The sequence below is a fragment of the Alexandromys fortis genome, unplaced genomic scaffold (genome assembly GCF_014885135.2).
Source record: "Alexandromys fortis isolate MF-2015 unplaced genomic scaffold, M_Fortis_MF-2015_v1.1 scaffold_14, whole genome shotgun sequence".
Classification (NCBI taxonomy): Eukaryota; Metazoa; Chordata; class Mammalia; order Rodentia; family Cricetidae; genus Alexandromys; species Alexandromys fortis.
In genome coordinates this window covers 5,509,542-5,530,032 of record NW_026067910.1, presented here as the reverse complement: position 1 = coordinate 5,530,032, position 20,491 = coordinate 5,509,542, and the positions used below count along the sequence as shown (strand labels likewise).

The 20,491-nt window shown below is 38.4% G+C and overlaps 1 long non-coding RNA gene and 2 pseudogenes across 1 annotated transcript in view; 1 reads left to right on the top strand and 2 right to left on the bottom strand.

Annotated features, from left to right (window-relative positions):
* LOC126499026 (uncharacterized) overlaps positions 1–6,720 on the top strand; it is a 135,103-nt gene extending 128,383 nt beyond the window's left edge. The window contains exons 2-3 of the long non-coding RNA XR_007590952.1: positions 1,430–2,056; positions 3,029–6,720. This is a non-coding gene — a long non-coding RNA (uncharacterized lncRNA). The remainder of the gene's footprint in view (positions 1–1,429; positions 2,057–3,028) is intronic.
* Positions 1–20,491, bottom strand: part of LOC126499024 (amine sulfotransferase-like) — a 279,216-nt pseudogene that overhangs the window by 132,119 nt on the left and 126,606 nt on the right.
* LOC126499110 (radial spoke head protein 4 homolog A-like) overlaps positions 19,576–20,491 on the bottom strand; it is a 66,964-nt pseudogene continuing 66,048 nt past the window's right edge.

Here is a 20,491-nt window from a genome sequence, read left to right as displayed (position 1 = left end):
TTTTTTTTTCTTATTCTCAATAAAAAAAAAAGTTTAAAAATCATAGTGTGTAGGTGTGTGTGTGTGCGTGCATCCATGTGAGCATGTAATATGTTTGCTGCAAGACTGGAACTAGTGCCATGGTGCATGGGTGGAGCTCAGAAGACAAATTTATGGAGTCATTTCTGGCTTTCCAACTTTATGGAGGTTATGATGATTTAATTTGAGTTTCAGACTCACATTGGAAGTCCCTTTACACACTTTGCCATGCCTCCAACCAACATACACAAGGATTTTTTTTTTTAATTTGTGTATTTGCTTTTTGACGATTTGCCTTCTTTGTTAGTGCATAAACTGTATAAAAAGGTAAGTCCTTGTTTACTCTTGTTTTGGAGCGTGTCACAGAGAAGTAATTCACTTATTTTTGTCAATCAATATGTCAATAAGAACCTGAATCTGGTGAATTTTAACTCATTTTCCTTGATTTATACAGCATGTTAAGGTACTGTTTACTTGTGAACATTACAAACATATTCTATAGATTCATCTTCAAGATGATCCAAGATTATTTTTTCAAAAAGGGTGAACTTGTTCCATTGGTTAAATTATAGTGTGGCTATAATTGTCCACATTTTATAGTAGTTACATGCCTCACTGCTGTTTCCTGGCCTTTAGTAGTGACTATAGCCTCCCTGAGTATATAGCTATAGGAAATGAAGTCACCGTTCAAAATCTTACTGTTATCTAGTGTTATTCCTATACATCTTCAACATGTACTTGGTCTAGTGTCCATCAACAGATGGAGGAGTAAAGAATTTATGTTATATGATGTACAGAGTATATAAAATAGATGATTATTCAGAAATAAAAATAAAATGAAATTCTGTCATCTGCAGTAAAATGTATGAAGTTCAGAACATCAGGTTAAGTTAATAAGCCAGACAATGAGGCAAATTTTTTGTGTTCTCTTACATGTTGATACTAAAACGTCCACCTTAAAGTAGAATTGTGTTTAATAGCAATTGGGGAGGGTACTGGGGGAAGAAAGAATGACAATGCAAGAAGCATGGCAAGATAAGATCAATGCACACCCTATTCATGGGCAGGAATATAACATCAATCACCACTAATGGATGTAACTAACATGTAATAATAAAGTTTTTAATTATAAATCCATTGGCACTACGAAGTTTTGGGGTTGCATTTGACACAGGTGGTTGCATAAGAAGGGATCACAAAAGATGAGTTTACATGGAGAATAGAGTACGGGGGAGTCCAGTGAATGAGGCACAGGCTGGACATTAGGAATCATCTCCAACAAAAAGCCCAAAGAAGAAATAAAGTATGAATATAACTGGAAGAATGTATTTTCAACCAAGAGAAGAATGGTGTAAAAGAAATCATTTAAAAAATACAACTACCTCATCTTACCTTCTTCATATCTTCATAGCTCAGAAACATAATATTGAAGTCATGTCTGTGTTCATACCAGCCTCTTATGTGGTCAAACCAACTGCTTCCTTCTACTGGGAAGAAAAGTAACAAGTGAGAATGCCAAGCTGTGTGTCCATGTAGTGGACAACAAACTCTGTGCCTCCTTTTCTGGTTTGGAATTTTTAGAAATAAAACGGAGGGCCTGAAATGGACATCCATATCCTTATTTAAAATGCTTAGTGGTTTGTGGGAACAATTACCTGACATTCATAGAAACCGGTCTATATAAAGTTTCTACAGGAGTATGAAAGAAATAATAGAGAAATAAAGGGTCTAAGGCTGCAGGCGGCTTTAGGACACACTGGTTTTTTTCCTACTTCTCCACAGAGGTCACATGTCTCTGTTTTTCCTCTTATTTCTGTCTGCAATGGTACAGAATCTGAATATCATCTTACAAGAAAGCTAATGCTTTTGTATCCTATAAAGAATTGTCACTTATATTGGTTTAATAAAATGCTGATTGGCCAATATCTAGGCAGGAAGTATAGGCCGGGTGACCAGACTAGGAGAATTCTAGGAAGAGGAACGTCAGAGACAGTCATCATATAGAGAAAGCAAGATGAAAATTCTGCACTCAGAAAAGGTAACCAATCACGTAGTTAAACATATAGAAAAATTATGGGTTAATTTAATTTGTAAGAGTTAGTTAATAATGAGCCTGAGCTAATAGGCCAAACAATTTATGTAATTAGTATAAGTCTCTTTGTTTCTTTGGGGGGGGGGCGCTGAATGACTATGTGCCCATGTGGGACAGAAAATTCTGCCTATAGTGATGAGCCTCTTGCCTTAATTAATCTACCTATGTAGTAGAATGAACAATTCCACAGCTGCAGTATAAAGCCATATATGGGCTCATGCAAAACATACAACAACCCTAAGCATTTGTTCTCACAGAATGGATTATATTACTTTGCCACTAGTTGGAAGGAATTGATAGCATATCTGTAAACCAAAATAGTTCCTACATGGCAGCTTCATAATCCTGACAATCCTCAAGTGGTGCATAAAGATAGAAAACACAGTTGTTAATGCATAGAGTTGACATACAATTGTCACTAGACAAGTTCTTTGCTTTTTTTTGTTTGTCTGCTATTGTTTTTCTTGTTCTGATATTATTTTTGTTTTCTTTTCAAAAAGAAATGCCCTGCTCCATTCTTTAAATTATGTTCTATAGGTCTAAGTATTTGACTTACTGGCAAATGAATTAATACTTACATCTTCCGTCTAGAAATGCTTGCATAAATGTTTCCACAGTATGTAAGACTTCACGTTTACTCAACCAATTTGAAAAATGAAAGTATGAGGTCATAACATCTTTAGGATTTCTGTAGATATAAAGAATCTGTAGATAGAATTATGAAATTATTTCTTTAATCAAACCTTGGTTATGCTTATAAGTTTTTAATACAATTTTATAGTATTCAATAGTGACAACAAGCATAATTATTTCTTCTAGTCTTTGAGCTATAGAATGTCAAATGGTTATTTATTTATATTTTGGATTTCAAAGAGTACTATAATAAACAACCTTTCTCTATGGCATTTCATGTTTAAGGATGTAGTTCAAAAAGAGGTCCAGACCATGACTGGTATACCCACTGAAACAGTCTACCTTATCTAATTGGAGCTTTGCAACTTCAGTCGGACCTGGAAGAAACAAGCATAGATCCAAACTAGACCCTCTGAATGTGGATGACTGTTGCATGACTGGGGCAGACTGGGGGAACACTGGCAGTGGCATCAGAATTTATCACTACTGCTTGTCCTGACTTTTGGGGAACCTATTTTCTTTGGATGGATGCCTTGCTCAGCCTAGATATAGTGGAGGACCTTGAAAAATCAATGTGCTTTACCCTCTCTGAGTAGTGGGTGGGGGAGGTGGAGTTCAGAGGTATGTGGAAGGAATGTGATGTGGGGAGGGGGTAGTAAATTGGATTTGTATGTATAATAAAAAACAATAGTTTGTTTTTATAAAAAAATTAATTTAATTAAAAAGAATGTAGTTCAATTCTCAAAAGCAATATTATTTGTAATGTTCATAAATATTGAACAATAATTTGCCTTCTGTGATCAAAATATATAAAATTTTTAATTAAAAATTTAAAAGTGAAATTCATTACTCATGAGGGTCAATTGATAGATATTATATGATAACAAAGGAGTTAAATATGAAAACAAAAGACTAATAATCATAATGAAATATCTAGTAATCTATTTATAATCTTCAAATAAAAATGAGCATTTCTTTCATATCATTCAGAAAAATATTGTAAACATGAGTTAAGAACATAAGTAGGATAAAAACTCACACATAGAAGCAATAATCTGTGTGTATCTGTCCACATTAGCACCTGAAGATCTAGGGCAGGAGGAGGAGCTCATGCTAGTTTTGGCTACATGAAATACTCTCATAAAGGAAATAAAGTAAGGGAGTGAGGAAAAGAATGAGAAAGAAAAACCAAAACCCAGAGAATTTATCTCTAGGACTAAAGCAAGGGAAAAAGTGTCAAAAATGAATCTATTTAAAAGAAAAATAGGACAGGTCCCACAGACCCCACCTGCACAAGATAAAAAAGGTGGATGTTTGATATCTTGGCTGGAAAGCCCTGCTCTCTAGGCCCTATACCCGCACTTCCACCAACCACTGAGACCCCAGCAATCAGACAGCAGCTCTCTCTCTTATGAACTATCTCCTGCTGCAGGACCCACTAGCTGGCCTACACATGAAGGCACAGCAACTCCTGGAGCTACAGGCCTGAACTGCACCTGGAGCTACAGAACCCGCTTGTACAAATTGGAGGAAAAGATGGGTTGACAGCAGTGTACGAATATGTTCAACAACATAAACAGCAACATGGCATTGTCAGAAATGAGTGTTTCTTTCTTTTTTTTTTTTTATTTTTTTTTTTTGGTTTTTCAAGACAGGGTTTCTCTGCGGCTTTGGAGCCTGTCCTGGAACTAGCTCTGTAGACCAGGCTGGTCTCGAAGTCACAGAGATCCACCTGCCTCTGCCCCCCCCCCCCGAGTGCTGGGATTAAAGGCATGCACCACCACCGCCCGGCCAGAAATGAGTGTTTCTACAACAACCAGGTCTGAATATCCCAACACACAGATGAAGCAGAAGAAAATGATCTTAAATATAACTTTCTGAAAATGATGGAGGCCCTTAAAGAGGAAATGGAAAGTTCCCTTAAATAAATGGAGGAAAAAGAAAAAAAAACTGGAAGAAATCAATAAATCCTTTAAGAAAGTCAAGAATACCAGGATAAAACAACCAGACAAGTGAAAGAAACAGTCCAAGACTTGGAAATTCAAACAGAGGCAAAAAACACAAGCTGAAGGAATTCTGGATGTGGAAAAACAGTATAAATGAACAGGAACTACAGATGCAAGCATAACCAATAGATGAAAGAGATGGAAGTGGGACTCTCAGGCGCTGAAGACACAATAAAGGAAATTGATTCATAGGTCAAAAAAATGTTAAATCCAACAAATTCTTAGTACACCCCCTCCAAATTCCCTTTGTCATATACTAATCAAAACACTAAACATACAGAATAAAGAAGTATACTAAGACCTGCAAAGGAAAAAGGACAAAGAACGTAAAATGGCTGAAATAACAGAATTACTCCAGACTTCTCAATGAAATTCTGAAAGCAATGAAGTCCTTGGAAGATGTTATGCAGACACTAAAAGATCATGGATGCCAGCCCAGGCTACTATACCCAGCAAAGTTCTCAATCACCATAGATAGAGAAAACAAGATATTCCATGACAAAACCAGATTTGAACAATACATAGCCACAAGTCCATCCCTACAGAATGTACTAGAAGAAAAACTCCAGTCAAAGGAAGCTAGTTGTACCCACAGGAAACACAGCCAACAGGTAACCTCATATCAGCAAGCCCCAAAGAAGGGAAGCACACAAACACTACCACCACCACCAAAATTAAACAGGAAAGCAATTATCAATCACTGGTCATTAATATCTCTTAATATCAATGGTCTCAATTCACTTATGAAAAGAGACTGGCTATCACAATGAATACAAAAACAGGACCCATCCATTGCTGTACAAAAGAATCACACCTCAACCACAAAGACAGTGATTCCCTCAGAGTAAGGGCTAGGAAAGGATTTTCCAAGCAAATGGGCCAAAGAAGCAAGTGTATATAACTATCCTAATGTCTAACAAAATAGATTTTAAACTAAAATTAATCAAAAGACATGGAGAAGGACATTTGGCTCATGTCAGGCTAGTGCAAGCTCAGGGACTGTTGACTGACAGGTGAGAAACCTGCATGGGACTGAACTAGTTTCTCTACATGTGAGTGACAGTTATATGGCTTTATCTGTTGGAGGGGTCCTGGAAGTAGCAATAGGGCCTATCCCAGGTACATAAACCTGCTTTTTGGAGTCTGTTCTCTATAGTGGGATACCTTACTTAGTCTTGATATCAAGGGTAGAGGTTGCTCCTTCCTCAAGTTAGTATTCCAGACCTTGTTGATTTCTGAAGGAAGGCCTTACTCCCTCTGAGAAGTGGATGGAGAATGAGGATGCGATAGGGGGAGGACAGGGAAAGAAGATAGAGGGGGAACTGGGGCTGGTATATAAGGGTGAAAAGTAATTTTTAATAAAAAGTATGAAAAATAGCAAGAAAAATCAATCAGTTTGATAACACTAAAATTAAGAATGTTGCTGATGAAAACCCACATGAGAAAAGCAATGAGGATGAGCTAAAATAGATTCATATCTAGAAGTTATAGAAAACAAACTGACCAGAAGAATGTAATTAAACATCGGGCTAATGATAAACTCTTTTCACATAGTCCAACATCATGATAGCCAATAAACATCCAACATTGGCACTCCCTTTATGAGGATGAGGATGCAAATTAACATACATTTGAGACACCTTTTCCTAGCTGCCATGTTGATAAACATCTAAAAGTCTGATATGTCAAGTTACTAGAGAAACATTAATAAGTCATCTATTGTGCATTTCTGCAAGAAAAGACAAATACACTTTCTTCAGAAATACTGCACCACCTTTGTAAGTGGAGTACTCTGGTCACTGTGGCTCTGCAGCTCTATTCATGGGTATGGGTTCTAAGGAAGCTGCTGAGAGAGTACCAGGAGACACACTCAAGAACGTTCATAGCAGCTGCATCACAGTGGCAAAATATTGGAATAGACTAATTATTCAGTACTTAGAGAAGGCATTTCATGGGTACAGTAAGTCACTGAACTCTATGACATACTTTGACTTTTTTGTTCTTGAAAACTTTTGGCACTAAATAATACGGGAGGTGGGTAGTAAAGATACGAGGTGATGGCCTTTTGGCAAAGTCCACATTATAAGGATTGTACTCAAAGGATGGTGCTCTGTTTCTGACTGGGATGTATTTAGTGTTGTTCCGGTGGCCCTCAAAATAAATCAGGTTGAGGATATTTTGTGTCCAGATGGTACCTGTAAAAACAAATAGCAATCTTATTTTCAATGCTGAAGCAGGTTTTAATAATGAAGAGCAACAGTAACGTATCTGTTTTAAAAATAATTTGGAGTTCTATTTTCCTTTAGCACCCCAGGGATGCTTGGACATGCCCCCTTTCTTTTTTTGCTTTGTCTGATTTGAACACTCAAGTCAGTAAGGCTGAACTCTACAACTCTTTATTTCTTTCTCACTTAAAAAGATGATAGTGATAATCCAGATGATTCTTGTAGTGTCTGTGCATTCTATGCTTCATGTTGAATCCTTTCACTAATATTTAACTAATATTGACATATAACTTTTGCAGATATTAAGAGGTAAAATGCAGTATTACTACATGTGGATATATACAGTGTGGTCATATAACACCAGGGGTAGTGGCATTTCTGTTTTGCTGACAGTTTTTTTTTTTCCTGTTTGGAGCCTTCTAGCTTATTTCTTAATTTTCATAAGATATATAGCAGATTACAGAATGCCACTTTATTTCTGTTTACGGGCAATGCTGACTTATTTTGGAAAGTACTTCGTTATTTGCTTATATTTTAGAACTGAAAAAAAACTAATAGAATTAATATTTCCATTTTCTACTCCTTATCTTGCTTTATACTCTCAATACTTCTTGCCATATTTCTAGTAATTGATCATAGCACACCTGTAGAAAGAGGAAACCAAAGATTTCAGTGTTAATGACATTTGGTCTCTGGACTATTAGATCATCATACAATGAATGTATTTGGGAAATACATGCAAAATTTCAATTCTATTTCTTTTAAGAATGGATGCCATGTGATCAAATACTGTCGTGCTTAGGTTTAGTCTTAATTATTAATGGATATCCCAGATAATTCATTGGTGGCAGTATAGATTTGATTAACCCTTAATAATTAATGGCTATTCCAGATAATTCACTGGCAGTGGTATAGATTGGATCAACCAGTCACTACTCCCAGTGAGGAGTGTTGGTGCAACATATGAAGCAGCACCTGAAATCTTGAAGGAACTGATCATGTCAAGACATCCCAGACTCCAGGGCTTCCGACAATGAATGTGTCGATATCCTGTGTGGCAAAATATAACCCTGTATCGCCCATTTCATTCTTTCTGAGGACCTCCAGAAGCACCCAGCATCTCTTCAGCAGCTGAGTTATTTAGTTATTATCTACAGTGAACCAGGGACTGCCTTACAGGGTCCTCCAAGTTTTGTAGCACATTAAACATCACAAAGACAGAAAGCAAAGTAGAATTTGATATCAACAACAATATTTTTGCAATGCATCCTTATTTACTGAAATGTTTAAATATGGATACAAAATCTTGTTATCCAAATCTTGTTATACAAAATCTGCTGCTGGCTTCATATTTGATTCCCACCCTACAGCATTTTTCCACAATAAATTACAGTATATATATGGCAAGTGTTCTTATCCATAGAGACTTGTGATTTATTTACTTTTTGACCATACATTGTTCTCAACTATAAGTTGCTGTGAGCTGTGATTACAGATACTGATGTCTGATGGAATTTAGGATATTCCTGGAGACAAATCATTGGATTCCTATGAGAGTTTATCTAGATTAGGTTCATCAAGTTGTGATGGAGGAAGGTCATTGGTTAAAAAACAAAGAAACTGCTTGTCCCTCATAGGTTAGAACATAGGTGGGTGGAGTAAACAGAACAGAATGCTGGGAGGAAGATGAAGTGAGGTAAGACGCCTCAGACAGATGCCATGCTCCCCTCTCTCGGGCAGACACGATGAAGCTCCAACCCAGGATGGACATAGGCTAGAATCTTCCCGGTAAGTGAACCTCGGTGCTACATGCATTAATAGAAATGGGCCAGGCAGTGTTTAATGAATACAGTTTGTGTGTTGTTATTTCAGGGTATAAGCTAGCCAGGCGGTCAGGAGCCGGGCTGTGTGAAGAGGCCCGCAGCTCCATCAACAAAGTTGGACTACAGATGGAAGTTGACAAGGAACCTTCACCTGCCATTGGGACTTCTCCAACATGATGATATATTCTGGTGCAGCAGTGAAAATAGCTACTAATATTATTAAAATGACATTGTGTTAAAAATAGAATAATTATGCACTTATTATCAAACCAATATACAGGGTGGTGATGGAGCCCAACTTTAATCCCAGCACTTGGGAGGCAGAGGCAGATATATCTCTGAGTTTGAGGCCAGCCTTGTGTACAACAGTAAGTTCCAGGACAGGATACTATGTGACAGAGAAACCCTGTCTTGAAAAAAACAAACAAACAAAAAAAAAAAACAAAATCTATAAGGCATATTTATGCCACTCACCAGATTTCGGGTATGTGACTATGAAGACATCATCATCTCTAATTTCCTGATTGTCGATGTTTTCTATTATATTCATTTTAACTAAAGACCTTTCAAAGTTAAAGCCTTTGAAGTTAAGTAAACGTTCATTTTTACTGCCCATATTTATTTACCTAGAAGAAAAATTTATAAAATTTTCTTAATTATCATAGTATTTTTCAATAGTAAGTAATGCTTTTGAGTGGTCAACATCTACGAAGCATGACAAAAATGTCCCTCTCATATTAATATTTTCTACAATAATCAATTACATATCCTAGATTATTTATATTTACAATAATATTATGTTACTACATTTTTATTATCACTGTATAATATATGAAGAAACAAACATAGAAGGAATGAGGAAGTTAGTAAGATTTTTCTCTAATTTCAGATGGGAAAGGTGATCTTAATTCTAAATATGCAGATGATAAAATTAGGGTACAGAGTATGCAACCAAGTTTTTCAAGGTTGTCCTGTTGATCAACTTACAAAAAAGGCAGCAAACAATTGGGGCAGAGTATGTGTTTGTAACTGAAGATTTATTTTGTATAATAAATTTTTATTCCTTATTTAGGGGCTGTATTATACAGGCCCATCTTTCTATACTGTATGGCAGCCATAATTCTGAGCAACCTTCAGAGCACAATTTGTACCTGTCACAAGGAAGGTGGTCACCTAGCCTTTTGAGAAAACCAGACCTTATCTTAACCAAAGGGTTAGGATATGCTAATGTCACTCTGAGACTTCTATGGTAATTTAAAAGGTTGCCTGGGAAGAGGTGGTAATTCAGTCTATGTGAGAGAGCAGCAATAGTTGCAGATGTGACCTAACTCATTCTCCCCTGCTACCCATAAAACAGAGTGCTAATGAACTTCCCCCTCAGTTTACCTTTTCATGTGAAAGTAGTTTGGATAATAAACACAACACGGGTGATCTTCAGGATTTGAGTGAACCCTGAGACTCTCTCCTGATATTGCCATGTAAACTGTTTATTTATTCCGATGTCTCCACTCTTGTTCAAGAAATAATTTATGTTTGGGCTGGACCATGACATAGTGGTATCCAATGTGGGGCTGATCGTTGAACCCTAAAAATCACTGAAGAAGTGACCAGACATATGGAGGAGAACATGAATATCCCATGAGGAAATTTCACCACAGGTAGTGAATGAGTAATGAGCACTCAGAAATGAAGAATAAAATATAAAGAAGCATAGAATAAAACAGGACAAAAAATAGGAATAAAAATTTGTAAATATATTGAACTATGGGTGAAGAAAGAAGCAATCAAATAGCTATACAGTTGATTGGAGCTATATTAAAGGATAGGAAGAGCAAGAGTACAGCAACATCAGATTCAAGAATTTGTAGAATTTATAGAGCAGCTATGCCCTTGGTTTTCTGAGTACAGGACCTTAGAAAGAAGTTGGGATAAAGATTCAACAATATTATTGTAATTGTGGACCAGAAAGCTTCCCTGTAGATACACTTTATTTCTGGATCCTAATACAGGAAAGGTTGGACTAAAATCCCGTACAGCAGGAGATACTTCCCTCTGAGTCAGTTAGAAGGGAGACAATACCCTCTGCACCACAGGAAGAGTTGCAAGATGCTGTTACAGAACTGAGTGTTTACAGTCAGTCAGAGCCTAATGAATTAGAGAACTATGAAGAGGAGTCTTCATCTCCCTCATTAATAAACAGCAATGCTGAGAGACAGGAAAAGGATAATGAGGATCAGAAGGAGCTAAAAGGCTTGATAAAGTTTGTAATCTTACTATAGCAGAGACTAGAAATTCTGCGGATCCAGGACTCTTGCCAGAAGAATAATTCTCTTCCTAGCATAATAACTGGTTTAGATTCACCTATGGTGAATCAAAGAGCTCTGAAGGTTATGCAAATTCCTTATAATAGCAATGAATCTCCTTTATAAGCTTGTATCAGAGATGCCGCTAACAGAGGGGAAGAGATGCAAGAAATTCAATTGTATTTCATAATAGAACAAAAAAATGCTTAAGGAAATATTCTTAGGATACACACCCCCCATTTAAGCTACTCGTCTTTAAGTTACTAAAAGAATTTAAAACTGACTGATCTCAGTATCCAATGGCCCCATTTACCGAGATGCTATTCGAAAATATAGCAATAGACACTCTGAAGCCACGGGATTGGAAGCAGATAGTCAAAGCTTGCCTGTCAGAAGGAAACTATTTATTGTTGAATGATGTGGAAGTGATTTCTTTCTAATCTGTTGCTTTCATTGGTTAAATAATAAAGAAACTGTGTAGGCCCATTTAATAGGCCAACCCTTAGGTGGGTGTAGTAAGCAGAACAGAATGCTGGGAGAAAGAAGCTGAGTCAGGGAGTCACCATGGTTCTCCCACTACAGACAGAGGCAGATTAAGATCTTTCCTGGTAGGTGGAGCTCGAGGTGCTACACTGATTATGAGAAATGGGTTAGGTCAATAAGTAAGAGCTAGCCAATAAGAGGCTGAAACTAATGGGCCAGGCAGTGTTTAAAAGAATACAGTTTCCGTGTAATTATTTTGGGTGTAAAGCTAGCCGGGTGGGGGGACACAGCCTGCCGCTCCTACTACAACAGTTGAAAACCAAATTTGCAGAGCAATGTCAGCCACAGCTGAGAGAAACAGAGCTCAGCAGATTCTTATTTCCTATTAAATGCTTGCAGATGAGAGACCTTATACAGGGGTAGATCAGCAGTTAGACTTTGATGTGGCAGCATATGTTCAAATGTGTACAGCAGCCAGGAAGGCCTGGAATAGACTTCCATCGTGAGAAGAACAGATTCAGAAGTTGTCTAGTGTGAGATAGGGACCAGATGAATTATTTCCAGAATAACACAGGCATCTATTAAGTTGTTTGGAGACACAGAAGCAGGCTTGTTAGTAATCAAACAACTAGCCTTTGAGAACACTAATGCTGTATGTAAGGCTACTCTAAGAACTTTTAGAAAGCAGGGTATCATAAGACATTATATCTGATTTTGCACAGATATTGGCGAATTGTATACACAGGGAATGGCTATAGCTGCTGTGTTGCAGAGAAAGACAATTAATGACATCCTTTCCCAGAAGAGAGATCTAGGCATGGGAAGAATACAAGCTACAAGACTTTCTGGAACCTGTTTTGGATGTGGTCTTATTGAGTATCAGGACAGACAATATCCCAATAGGAGAGTAAGCAGGAGAACAGAAAGAACTAGAATTATGCAGGATATGCAGGGGAGAAAAACATTGGACTAGTGAGTGCATATAAAAAAGAGACAATCTAGGAAATTCTCTTTCTGGAAATGGATGCAGGGGCCAGCCTTGGAACCTGAGACAAAATTATGGTGCAATCCAACAACCTGTTCATCCACAAGGAAATCCGTTCTTAACCTTTTCAGAGCAACCCCAGGAAGCACGGGACTTCACCTCTCTTCTTCCATATGCACGGTTCTGACACCTGAATTGGGGATGCAAGCTCTCCCTACTGTTGTTTATGGGCCCTTACCAAAGGGCACTGTAGGGATGTTACTAGGAAAAAGTTGCACCATTTATGTTATTGTTGCTCCTAGAGTCATTGATGCTTATTTTGAGGGAGAGATCAAGATGATGACTCACACACCAAGTGGAGTTTCTGTAGTAAAAAAACAGGTTAAGAGGCTTGCAATATTAATTTTACTTCCTCCTGTGCAAATCAAAAATCAGATACAGAAAGATAAGAGAGGAAAAGATGGATTTGTTTCATCTGACCACAATTGGCTACAAGCCCAAGGTCCTCAAAGACGACAACTCACTTACTTTACAAATGGAAAAAAAAAATTTCCGGTCTTCTATATCCTGGCACCGAAATTTTGGTTATAACTGCTAGCCAGTGGCCTTCTAAGTGGCCAAAGACAGAGACCATGACACATCGACAGGGAATTGGTCAGACTTGAAATCCTGATCAAAGTAGTAATGAGCTGCAATGGAAGGATGGAGACTGCCATGAAGGACCTTTCCAGCCATATATTTTTCCTCATTAACCAGTAAATTTATGGGGCCGAGATATTATGTCTGGAATGGGGGTATATTTACATTCCTCCAGCAAGCTGTTACAAATAAAATGTTTCAATAAGGATTATTACCTAATCAAGGTCTAGGCAAGGAAAATGAGGGAAGGATTGATCCTATCATACCAGACAGTAGACCTCCTAGGACAAGATTAGAGATTTTATTTTAGGAGAGTTCACCGAAAAACCTGCACTCAATGCAGATCTAGACCCGGATTTACAGAAATAGGTCAAGGCCTGTAACCTAGTCCAAATTAGGCCTAAGACAACAAACTCCAAGGGAGCAGAGCAAAGTCCAAGAGTGTTGAGCTATCTCCAGGATCATGGAGTAATCAATGGGGTAGCTAGAACTGTGGCACTAGCTCTACCATAAGGAACAACCATCTCAGTTTTAGATTTACTGACACCTAGAAGATTATTCAACAAAATCTCCAATAGCCCCAACCACACCTATTAAAGGAAAAGATGAGTAAAAAAGATAAGAATACATCCAACACCACAAAGAACAACACCAGTAAAACCTAAAGATCCTAAAACAGCAAGACATGAGCAACCAACTAAGGATGAAACAGAAGAAAATGACCTAAAAATAACTTCAGGCGAATGTTTCAAACTATGAAAGAGGAAATGAGAAATTCCCTCCATGAAATGGAGGAAAAGACAAACAATAAATGGAAGATATCAGCAAATCCCATAAAGAAAACTAAGAAAAAAATCAATCATGTACTGGCTTTGTGGGAGCCTAGGCAGTTTGGATGCTCACCTTACTAGACCTGGATGGAGGTGGGTGGTCCTTGGACTTCCCACAGGGCAGGGAACCCTGATTGCTCTTTGGGCTGACGAGGGAGGGGGACTTGAGTGAGTGAGGGGGAGGGAAATGAGAGGCGGTGGTGGGGGAGAGATAGAAATCTTTAATAAATGAATAAAAAAATGAAATTCACAGAAACTGTGAATAACTTGGTAAAATGTCTTAGATCCAAATCAATTATAGGCTACAGCATGGTGTCAATTATTAAAGCAGGAACAATCAAGTTAGAATTGTAGGATGCTGAAATTTCAGATTACAAAGAGAACACATCTGTTTGGCATAGAATAAAAGTCCCCAAAGGGAATAGATACTGAGCAATTAAAAAGGTGCTTATTAAAAAAAACCTGTGTGAAGTTTTCTAACATGAATTTCAGTCCTCCAGTCTCCCAAAGAGTCTCTCTACCTTATCTGTATTTAACAGTGAAGCCACATGCTCTAACCTTTACAGGTGTTTTGTGACCTACCTTAATACACTTGCTTGTTTGTAAAATTTGGCCTGTAGAAAAGCCAGAGAAATCCTTAGTAAATGTATATTGTTGATGAGGTCTTGGTCATATCAAGGACAAATGCTTCAGCCTCATAGAAATGGCAAAACCTTTCTTGGCGTAGCTCAGAGTGACATCTAAGCCTGTCCTGGGGTATGGGTGTGAATATTTGCAGTGAGTAGAGAACATAACACGTGGAGCTTTCCAGATGACCCTCTCCCACACCTCATATTTATGGTCTGAAGACTGATACCCTACAAAGACTTCTATGCCTACCAAGATTAGTCAAACCTGCCTCCTTGTTCAGGTTTGTATAAAAACACTTTCGCCTCCTCTGGCTGTATTCCAAAGTTTTGCCTCACTGTTCAAGTGTGTGCAATAAAGCCACTGAGATTCTCTGTTGCCGATGTTTCTCCATCATAAAGCCCAGTTTACCTTATTCCAGTTTTTCTGTGTGTCTCCGTGTTTGTCTTTTCTTTTTCCCCTCACCACTGTCATATCAACCCTCGTAGCCCTGGCACCAGCCTTCCACACTATCCAGCCTCTGTTTGCCTCTGCAGGTCAACAATCAACCCTCTTCACAACATACCTTTCACTGGAAGTTGTATTCACCTTAAAATTCCTTCCAAAATGCTGCTCCTACTGCTGGGCACCCTTCTGATGAAGGAAGTCCTCCTGTATATGTGTTGCTTTTTTTGGTTAATGAATAATGAATCTGTTCTAGGCCTGTGATAGGTCAGAATAGAGGTAGGCAGGGAAAACTAAATAGATTGCTGAGATAAAGGCAGAATCAAGTATGTAGCCCCAGAACCTTGCCAGTAAGCCACAGTCACGTGGCAATATTTTAAAGGTATCTTGTCTTCAAAATTTGGTTCTAAGGATATGTTGCTTTGGAGAAAGTTCTTCTTTTGTTTCCACAGAGAATGAGAACCTACTGATTCCTTCCAGGCTAATTTAGTTTGATGGACCAAGAACTCTGAAATGTAGCCATGAACATGCCACAAAATCCTCAAGAAAAAGTTTCATGAAAGAGTCTGCTAGACATTCTGTGGGACAAAGAAAAAAAGTGACTGAAGAACTGCCAGTATAGGGGAAATGTCTTTGAAATGCCCCGCTTCATGAAAAAAGTCTGCCACAAACTAAGAAACAATAGGCTGAAGATGGGTGCCACAATGTTACAAAAGAACGTGTGTTCTTTTGTATACCATAGTGGTATACACTTTAATCCCAGCACTTGGGAGGCAGAGGCAGACAGATTTCTGTGAGTTTGAGGTCATCCTTGTCTACAGAGTTAGTTGCAAGACATCCTGAGATACATAGTGAAATCCTGTTGGAGAGATCTTTCCCAATCAGGATTACTTAAATGTTAATTACATAACTTGTAGCTATTAAAACAGTGATGTGCTCATATGAGCTGGACATGTGACTCGTGCACACATGCAGTTGCTGTGGAGGGCAGGAAAGGACATTGGGGCTAGACCTTGAGCCACCTGACTAGGGTGTTTGGAACTGTCCTCAGAAAGGGCAAAACATTTATTAACCACTGAGCCATGTCTAACCCCCACAACCACTGGATTACTTTAAAGGAATGATATTTTATATCATCATTTCCAACATACACATATATGTATTATATATATGTGTGTGTGTGTGTGTGTGTGTGTGTGTGTGTATGAAATAAGTCCCCGTAAAAGATTTGTGTGTGTCAGTGCCACATCAGACTGGGCTAATTTCATGTTTGTCATCATTGTCAGAATCTTCATCATCAGTTTCTTCATTCTCCTCAATTGAAAGTACAGTGGCCTCTTGTGTGGCCCTGGAAGCCTGTCCCTCACTCACACTGGGATCATCCATTTCTGTAATATCTGGTCCACTGTGGTATTCTTGGTAGACTGGTGGCAGGCCTGGGGTGTGTAATTCTCCACACTAAACTTATGACCACAGCCTAGGTATATGTTTTCAATCTTTCTGTGAGTGAAAAGAAAATAAAGTTGTGTCTCTTTAGAAATGTTGAGCCCTTTATACTAATAAGGTCTTTTAAAAAACAAGGCATTTAAACTGACAGAGTGAAATAGTTCCCAGTAATCCATCAACTACTGGGAATTATTTTTTTTACTAAATTGCTAAGTCAGTTATGTAAAACAGAACCAGGGGGATGGAGAGATGGCTCAGGAGTTAAGTCCATTGGCTGTTCTTTCAGAGGACCTGGGTTAAATTCCCAGCATGGCAGCTCACAACTGTCTTTGACTCATTTCCAGTGGATCTGGAATCCTCACACCAATGTGCATAAATAAAAAAAACAGGCCAGATCCTGTCGAAAATGCACTCTGTATCTATATCTTCCTCAAGAAAGGGCCTTCTCCAGTTATTCAATTATTTAATTTTTTACTGACATTTTCTACAAAATTTGAAAGTTGCTAGCCTTGACTGGATGAAGAATGAGGTGTAGCTAAAAACTGATTTGTTATTTTTTCAGCCCAGATCATAGGAAATTGCAGATGTTTTCTCTTGTAGGCCTCACCGCACTTAGGACATGATGGATAACCAGTCAACACTCCCCCCAGCTGCCTTGCTAGTGAAAGTTTCAGTCAAGAACTCTGCCGCCAAGCCTGGTCATGCATTGCTAACTCAAGAGCCTTCATCTGCCCCCAAGCCTGGTCATGCATTACTAACTTAAGAGCCTTCATCTTCCCCCGAGGCTGGTTAAGTATTCCTAACTCAAGAGCCTTCATTTGCCCCCAAGGCTGGTCATGCATTACTAACTTAAGAGTTTCATCTGCCCCCGAGGCTGGTCAAGCATTCCTAACTCAAGAGGTGTTCTGTCTCTGGCTAGAAGGGCCCACCCCTACACATGATCCCACCTCCACCTCCAATAAACTTCCTCAGTTTTTTTTCCTGGGGTTCCTTCTCAAAGTCATGACCTCATGATGCCCATATATCAGTGACACACATTTCTGCAAATCCATTTCATCCTTGGAAGAGAATAAGGTGAGGAAAAATGTCAAAACTGTCTCTTCCTCATGCTATCATGGTAAATAATTAAAAGCTTGGTTTTAATTATTTTAATATACTATTTTATTAATTATTTTGGAATTTCACATCATACAATCCAATCACACTCACCTCTCAGTCCTTCCAGGTTCACCCCCTAACCCTTGTGCCCCCCCAAAAGAGAAAGAAAAAATCCCACATGTCCAAATTATGTTGTCCATATACTCTCTGGAGCTTAGTCAAACTCGCAGTGGCCATTGGTTTTCACTTTTGACTTAACTGTGGTTTCCAAATTTTGTCATACAATATATGTCATCCTAGTCTTTCCCCCAACCCCTTCCAAATCCCCATGCATCCAACTCACTTTTCTTTCATAGAAACAAGGGATCAGACACACACACAAACTGTTTTGTGTTGGCTAGCTAACACCTGATACATAGAGATTATATTTAGTATAGATAGTATAATCTTCAGCCTCTTCGACGAGCTTTAGAAAATGGCCTTTAATCTAACCTAGAATTCTGTGCCAATGAGACACAATTATTCCTGGCAATGCCACTCTACTCCCGAGAGAAGGTTGAGCACCAAAGACACTCCACTGGGAGCTTGTCTTCTTGGCAGAACTTGCCTTTGGGTTAAGAAAAGCCAATACCTCAACTTCTGACAATCAAACAGGATTGTCTTATCCTGCCAAGACAGGGTAGAATAGTTCTCAGAAAGTTCCTTGCCTTTAATAATGGTATATCAGTTATTTTAGGCCTTAGCCAAAGTTGGTTGACTCAACGTTGCAAACGAGACTTTGGGTGAGTGCCCAGGTAGTCAGTTGTCTCTATCAACTGTTGCACATTTTGGATATATCTCGTTTGTTAAGTAATATTTATTCCCTTCTCAGATCTTTGACAGAGTTGAAGATTATATAATTGTAGTTACTCGCTACATTACTGAGACTCCTTGAGATAGAATATTTAGCAAAACTTTTGATTCTCAATATTGTTTGTTATATTTATTATTTGTTATTATTGTATATAGTTGTATTTGGTTTAGTTCTGTCTTATTTAGACAAAAAGGGGAGATGTAGGAATAAGTCCCGCCCCTAAGGGGCATGTTCGCCTTGGGCTAATGTTTACCTATAAATCTGGCAAGCTTGTTCCCAGCTGTTGCTTCTGCTTTCCTGGTCTCCGCAGGAACTGTGGTTCTGTAAGACTATTTCCCCATTAAAGCTGTATATATTTTTACAATCTGTCTGCATTCGTTTACGCTGTTACATATGCCCATTAATGGTATTGCCAGCTCTTGAGTTATGTTCATCCCCATTTATCTGGTAAAACGCCATACTGATTTCTAAAGTGGCTATGCAAGTTTTCATTCCCACCAGCAGTGGAGGAGTCTCAAGAGAGTGTTTTATGAGTGTCCTGGGCAAATATAATTGTAAGGATGTATATATAGCACACACATATACATACATGTCTTATATCTAAATATATAGAAAAAGTAATGATATGTAAAAATGTTTTTGCAATGGAGACTTTACTAACTGAGAAGAAGTATGTGTATCAAGGGGGAATAGTTTTATCACAAAGGAAAAACAACTCATGACTATGGAATAAACCAAGTAAGAGTTTTAAGCAAAACAGAATAGGAATAAACAAAAGAGAGACAAATATAGATTAGAAGTCCCACTAGAGACCATGCATAATGTTGTAGCTGAGCCACGTGTTTGTGGTATACAGAAAGCAAGACAAGAGTGATGCCAACATTTCCTATTAGCTACAGCCTATCCATGTTTCCTCTCTGCACCATTCCTTCAGCCACTTTCAAAGCATTAGTATTGCACAAAGCCTTCTTTACTCCTACCCTACAGAACCCAAGAAGGAGAAAAGGGATGAAACCTCTCTCTCTCTCTCTGCCCCCTTTTAAGGCTTCCAAAAGTTACATGTTTACCACATGTGTGTAATGTATAGTTTATGAGTTCTCATAAACAGTGTGTAAAGTTACCTAAATCTACAGAGACTGATGTCAAAAGAGGAGGCCCCACTTCCTGTTCTATGTAGTCAATCTCTTCTCTTTGTCTTGTTTTTCTTCATCTTCTTTTTCCTCTTCCTCATACTTTTGAGAAGGATTGAACCAAGTACAGTGACCCTGGAGATGAAAGTTTCAAGGTTGAACAGATTAATGAAAACCTTATTGAAGGCTTAAGTCACAAACAATGCCACACCAGTTTGGAATTATGATTAATAGGGTGGTATTTATTTAAAGAGGAAAAACTTACAGATAACCGTCCCAGACAACAGCCTTCTGCACAACCAGGAAAGGAGTCTAGTCGCCAGCGGAGCAGGAAGTGAAGAGAGAGAGCGGAGGGAAGTAGCTGCTTTTTTAAAGGGAGAGAGACCACGCCCCAATGGGCTGGCATCTCAGCAGCTATAGGCTGGAGGAGTGGAAGGACCTCCCGCAACACCTCCCCCTTTTGTTTAAGTAAGAGAGTTCTAAACCTACTATGAAATTATGTACAATAAGTGCAAATATGCTATTCTAACTAGCTTAGGTCTTGTATAATAAATAACTTGGCCAAGTCATGAGAGAAAAGCAACAACATTTATATAGTTTTCAACCCCATCGAAGATCTGAGAAGAGAAATAATGTTACCTGGGTAATTAGGAAGTTGAGTAAAACAACTTCCAAAACATGCAACAAAGCACAGAGACAACTAGCTACCTGGGCAATCAAATAAAGTCATGTTTGCAGCATTGAAGCAACCAACTTTGGCTAAGGCCTAACATAACTGACATACCATTTTCAAAGGCAAGCAACTTTTCAAAACTATCTTACCCTGTCTTGGCAGGATATGACAGTCCTGTTTTAT